Raw genomic sequence first — 6,763 nt, 5'->3', positions numbered from 1 at the left:
TGTTGCTAGGATGACACATGATACACCTTTGACATCACCGCTACCATATTTATGTTCTCTCCTGTTATTGGTGTCCATGGAGTAATAAATCGTGCGCATGACGTCAGAATATATAAAGGTATACTCGCGTCATACATAAGACAATCTCTTCTTCAACTATGATCACCGTCAATCACACATACAACATTTGATTGACGATGAAAAGATTCGTACTAAACTTTTAAGGGTTTTCAAGAAATAGTGTAATTGAAAACAATCAAACTGACACTCAGTTTGATTGTTGACTTAAAATTCTTCTCAATTATTCTAGTGTTGCTAGAGATCAGCCGAGTGAAACTCTCTAAGAAAAAAGCGATTCACTCGATTCTTACTCGATTGTATGAAGCGAGCAGTCATTGATAGATTTACAGATGACGGCTATAATCTTGTAAAAAACGGAGATAGCCCAAATCCACTACGTTTTCAGCAAATTGCAAAGTTGTCCGGATTATACTTCGTCGCCAATCGCCTTACTGTAATTACTACTATTTAAAACTTATATCAAATCACTGCACGTTTCATACTAAACTTTCTTTCTTCTTCTTTCAATATTTACTTAGGTAGGCCCGCCTCTTATTACGTAGTATTTACATCCTCTTTGCTAGATATGTTATGGTACGTGCAACGGTAATCAGTAAAAGTGACATGTATTATGCAATGCCCTTATATACTGTTAAAAAATAAAAGTGTATTTAAATGGAGTTTTAAAGTACACAAATGTAATCATAAATGTACTTAATTAATTGTTCATATGTGCGCCCCAGTTACTCAATATTGTATCTTGTTTTATTAAGCATTACTGTAAATATACGTACCTATTGTATTCAGCAATGAATTGGAGTAAATTTAATATTCTGTGTATGCCCGCGGTGACCGTCAAACATACATTTAGTATTTATTATAATGTCCATGATCCGTATTTCAGACCACAGAATATATCAGTACCTGTTACGTCATTCAATATGAAAATGTTATTCATTACCTCTAACATTTGATATCAGCATAATACTAAGCCTAAATCCAGTTTAAGTTTTTATAAAATTAAAAAAAAACAATTGATAAATAAACTAAGCAAATAAATCTATACCTATTATAACAAAACTTTTGCAATTTTGTACGAATTTAACCTTTGCAGCTGAATTGGCTTTGAGCTTGATAGGCCACACACTCCGGGGGGATCCCAACCATATACTGAGGCAAGCCCTAGACTGGAACCGTCAAGTAAACGTGGACGCCAAAGCAATCATGGTGGCGGACTGTCATTGACGAAGCGACAGACATCGGAAAGACCTGGAGTGAAATTAAGAGAGATGCTCAGGACCGATCGCGATGGAGATGCACTGTGGATACCCTCTGCCCCAGCTAGGGGATACAGGAACTTAACTTAAACTTTTTAAACAAAATATATAACAATATAGTTATTTATTTTAGGTTTAGTTTAGATTTAGGATAATGAATCTAGACATTTCATTTAATACAGTCTTTAAGACGCTATTAAACCTAGAATAAGAGTCCATCTCAGTAAATTAAGAGAATATAAATGAAAAAAAAATGCAAAATACACTGAATTAATTGACAGTATCGCACACATAGCTAGTACAGACCAAAGATATAGGAAACATACATATTATGGTTTTCTTTTTTATTGGTACACACTATGCCTGGTTTGGCACTAAATAATTTGTGCATCAAATATTATGTTTATACTAATTATATCTTTAATAATATAATAATAAGAGCTATAATACAAATCTATGTAGGTACTTCTGCGCGGGAAAAGTCGTAGGCTACTGACATAGGCTTTTCTTATAAATGGTTATACCAAAACATCGAGTTATCTTTAACTAACTTAGGTTTTTTAAAAAAAAATAACATAATAATAGGTGCCCGCAAGTATTCATAGAAAATTACCAAGTAAATAACTTTTCAATATGAATAACTTCCATTTGTATATTTTCATTGAAATTGATCCAATTTTAATTTTACTTGTACAAAACACGCCCACCCTCCTGTGAACATGATTTCAATAATATCAGGATCATGTTATGAATTATATTTTAGGACTTTCAATGAATAATAATTATTAATTACTCGGTGTTCTGCGAAAGGTTTGTTGAATTTGTAATAGTGTATTTGTAATAGAACTTTAATTTAGTAGGTTATGTTTTATTAATTATAAAACGTTTATCTTGATTCATAAGTGCTCTACAGTGGCATTTCATTATGGAATTAAAAAAAAAAACATTACATTACAGTGCAAAAGTAATTTATAGAATTTTTGCCTGTTTGTCTCTTTGGCTGTTTTATGTCGGAGCAAAATACGAAAACTTTTTATTATAATATTTAGTTAAAATGTTAACCACCTTATTTCACGCTAGATGTAATAATGAGTTGAATGCGGTCGGGGCCTGAGGTAAAGACTTGTTGACTTTGATTGTTGTTTTTAGATTGCTATTTTTACTGATCGATAGTTCATATTGATGGCCATTACTATCAATATTTTATCATTCTCAAATGCGATCAAAGAAAACAAGCTTATGTCAATGTGTACAGTCGTGTACGATAATATCCAAGCTAACATTTAGAGTTGCTGAAAGATCAAATTCATATCGGTCAACAATTAGCCTGACTAACCAACGCGAAAATGCTGATGTACTGACTAACGGCCGCTTTCATTGGTCATCCATAAGATGGATTGATTATATAGATCACCAAAACTTTCGATAGATTAAAATATTAACCAATAAAAATATGATTGAATATAGAATCTTATCTTTAAATATTATCACCACGATTCAATACTTTTCAGAATGACCACAAGATTCCTTTCTTAATTTCGTCGATGAATTCCAAAATAAATAGAAGAAAACCTCGTCTTAATGAGAAAGACGTCAACAAAAGACTGATTTTCTATTCGAAGTGTTCTCCATGAAGTGTAATAAAACACGAGCTCTTGGAAGTAATAAAGAATGGCTCTCCGTTGCTTTGTTCTTAATTGATTGTGAACCTCGCTTATCTGAAGAAAATAGAAGAATTTTACATTTTAAAGACTAGCCTTAAGGAGTTCAATAATTTATAAAGTATTTTTTAGTTATTTTTAAGTAATCACGATTGTCTATTAGAAAGACCAATATTTTGTTGTTAATATACTTGTAATAATACTCATTGTAAGTGTTTTTCATGCGGCATTAATGAACTTTAATTAAGATGAAAATCATTTTAGAAACAAAATGGAGACCTCTTAGTTGTAAGTACGTTTTTTCTTGGTATTCCAACGTTATTTTATTACAATTGATCGACGCTACATACGTAGATCGGTACCGGAGCAAAATTTTATTATTCTAATTGTAAGCTGAAAACTGTTTTTTTTTTTTTATGAAAATAAGGGGCGAGACGAGCAGGACGGTCAGCTGATGGTAATTGGGTAACTGATACGCCCTGACCATTACAATGCAGAGCCGCTAAGGATTCATTGAAAAAACCCAAAAATTCTGAGGGGCACTACAATGCGCTCGTCACCTTGAGACACAAGATGTCAAGTCTCATTTACCCAGTAATTTCATTAGATACGGCGCCCTTCAGACCAAAACAATGTTTGTACATTACTGCTTCACGGCAGAAATAGGCGCAATTGTGAGCCATGTCCAAGGGAGCCAATTAATTTCCACAAAATGAGCAACATAGACGCAATTAGCAACTCTCATTACGAGCTTATGTACTAATTATGTACTAATTATGTACAATAATTATCGTACTCGTAGTCATGTTGCAATTTAGATTTTAAATTTGTTCATTAACAAACGCGAAAAAAATATTTTTTAATTCGCCACTGCTTTGAGATCCTTACCAAAATCGATTTTTTCGTGTTGAAGTTTCATGAATTAGACTTTTATATATAATTCAAGTGTACGTTGTACGCACGAAGTTTTTTTTTAAACAAAACTAAATGAGCTCACTTGCCTGTCACATGGTCGATGTTTAAGATGAACATTAAAAATAAAATAAAAGGGTGTGCGTACAAAGCACACAATATATTGTCAGAAGTGAAGCTTCTTTAGAAAACTAATTTTTAAATCTCGTTTACATCAATTATCCTAATCTGTTCTCTAAACCAAATGTTTTTTGTCAATATTAGAAATTATTAGATGTACTACTTACTCGCGGCCGTGCGCTAAACCTGCACGATACAACGCTAGTAGGGAAGATGTTGAACTTTTACGCATCCGCGCGCTAAACCTGTGCGATACAAAGGTAGTGGAGAAGATGTTCTATATTTGTGCGGCCGCGCGCTGAACGTGTACGAAATAACTATAGTCGGGAAGATTTTCAACTTACTCGCGGCCGCGCGCTAAACCTGAATGATACAACTTTCTTGAATCAAAACGTCCCACATTTTCGTGGCCCTTTATTGGCACATATAGACATTGGTTTAAAAAAAGGATCTTAAATTCGTTCTCTGCACCCTCGAGAACCTCGGATACGATATTCATATTTTTGAAAACATAATTTTACGCGGCGGCCATCTTAGATTTAAAAAAAAGCCGCTAGTAGGGAAGCCCGAGAGTAAGAAATACTCTTCCTCAATAATTGGTGTCAATCGCTCTCTCCCTTGAACAAAAACCTCCTCCTCATGTTGAACAAAAACGTCCCACAGTTTCGTGACGCTCTATTGCATTTCATTCGTAAAAATTTTACCCTCATGCGTCTAAGACTATCACTTCAAAACACATATTGAGTGCTGTTCACACGTGGTAGAAGTGAAACCTTCAAAAATTGTGCATAAAATAATCGGGAAGAGGATAACTGTAGGTTTTAGCAATGATAATTGGGATAAAAAATTTGATAATTATTTTACATTTTATTAATATTATTTATAATACAAATAATTATATTTCATAGATGTATTCAGACTCAGTTTATATTTTCGATAAATGATATAAGAGGTATGGTAACTATAGTACCAAATAAATACTTTGGTCTTAATATTGTCCATATATCTTTGGAATACTGCTTCAAAATACTGTTTTCAAAACTTACATTACACCTCTAAGCTGCATATAAAGTCCTGGTACATGTTGCTAGGATGACACATGATACACCTTTGACATCACCGCTACCATATTTATGTTCTCTCCTGTTATTGGTGTCCATGGAGTAATAAATCGTGCGCATGACGTCAGAATATATAAAGGTATACTCGCGTCATACATAAGACAATCTCTTCTTCAACTATGATCACCTGGTACCAAAACAGTGTATAATGCTTCTCATTCTCCCGCCGGCTTTATCTTTTTATTTATCTTCTTCTATCGTTTCGCTTTTTCGTTTCTTCGAGTTTCAAATCACAACGATTCTAAAGAAGTTTCACTTAAAAATACTGTTTATGTATTTATTGGATGGCAAGCTATATGTAACTGAAAACAGTTTAAATGCTGTAGGCGTCAAATAACACATTGTTTAAGTATCTGTTGAATATGAATGAGCTACATAACATTTTCAGCGAGAGTACGTGAATATTCAGGCTTCACTTACTGATATTGTTGTAGTGAATGTACACATTATACTTATTTTGCCACAAGTCTGGCAAAATAAGTATAATGTGTACATTCACTAATCTAAAAAGTATCAAGTTTACGCTTATAATAGTGACAATGTAACATAACATTCAAATGGATAACGATTTTCAGGGTGCATTTATTTTTATGTAAATAAAAGATGTTAGAACATTTTTCTGGGAAAATTCACAAATAAGTGTATTTAATTAGCCAAACGTGAGAGATATGTTATATTATCTTTTGCGATCTTTTGAATTATTTCTGATACTTCCCTTTAAGAATAACATATTGATTAGTAAAATGAATAATAGAAAAATACGGGTTGTACTCCGGGAGTGCCGGCAGAAGTGAAAACTTGAACATTAATGTTGTGCATTTTTTAATATATTGTAATGGTTAGGGAATAATTTCTCACGAATTGCTTTATTTATCAGTATAAAAGTATAGTCTCTCAGAAAAATTTAATATCATGCATAATTTCAACGACTGTCTTACGAATTCTCGATCAGGTAACGTGTGCCGACGCGAGTCTAATATTTTTATACCCATCCCAAGAAAATCGCTTAACACGTCGCTAAAGAAGTAATCACTTCAAAAACAGACACAATTTTAGAAACGAGTGCGCCCTTGTCTACAGGATATCTTATTTCCTTCCGATGAGGAGGTCTCACGATCAATTAGGAACAAAGCAACGCTGGCCATTCTTTATTACAGTCAAGAGCTCTTATTTTCATTGCACACCATGCAGAAAAATCCGAATTGAAAATAATGCCTTTGTTGAATTTTTCTCATTATTAAATACTAGCTTTTTCCCGGTACTTCATCCGCGTGGAATTGTAACAATTCTAATTCAATTGGGCAACAAAATTAATTTTTTAGAAAACTTTGCAAATCATAAACATTCAAACTGTTGCGGCTAACTATAAATTATAAACTTCTTTATTTTTGTTTTTCCATCCTTTTCTAAAACATAAAAATTGAAACGGGTTTGATAATAGTTCATAAATACACAAATAAAGTTTCCCATGTGAAAATTTTTTATTTCTTAAAGTACTCCTGTTAGATACCTTTAAGCGTTCTTTTTTTACTTTCATCCCTTATTTCAACCCTACGCACGTGGAAAACTCAAAAACGCTAGACCAAATATTTATTTATTTCTTTGAGAATGA

The sequence above is a fragment of the Leptidea sinapis genome, chromosome 16 (assembly GCF_905404315.1).
Source record: "Leptidea sinapis chromosome 16, ilLepSina1.1, whole genome shotgun sequence".
Classification (NCBI taxonomy): Eukaryota; Metazoa; Arthropoda; class Insecta; order Lepidoptera; family Pieridae; genus Leptidea; species Leptidea sinapis.
The sequence above is the reverse complement of the archived record's forward strand: the minus strand, read 5'-3'. Positions refer to the sequence as shown.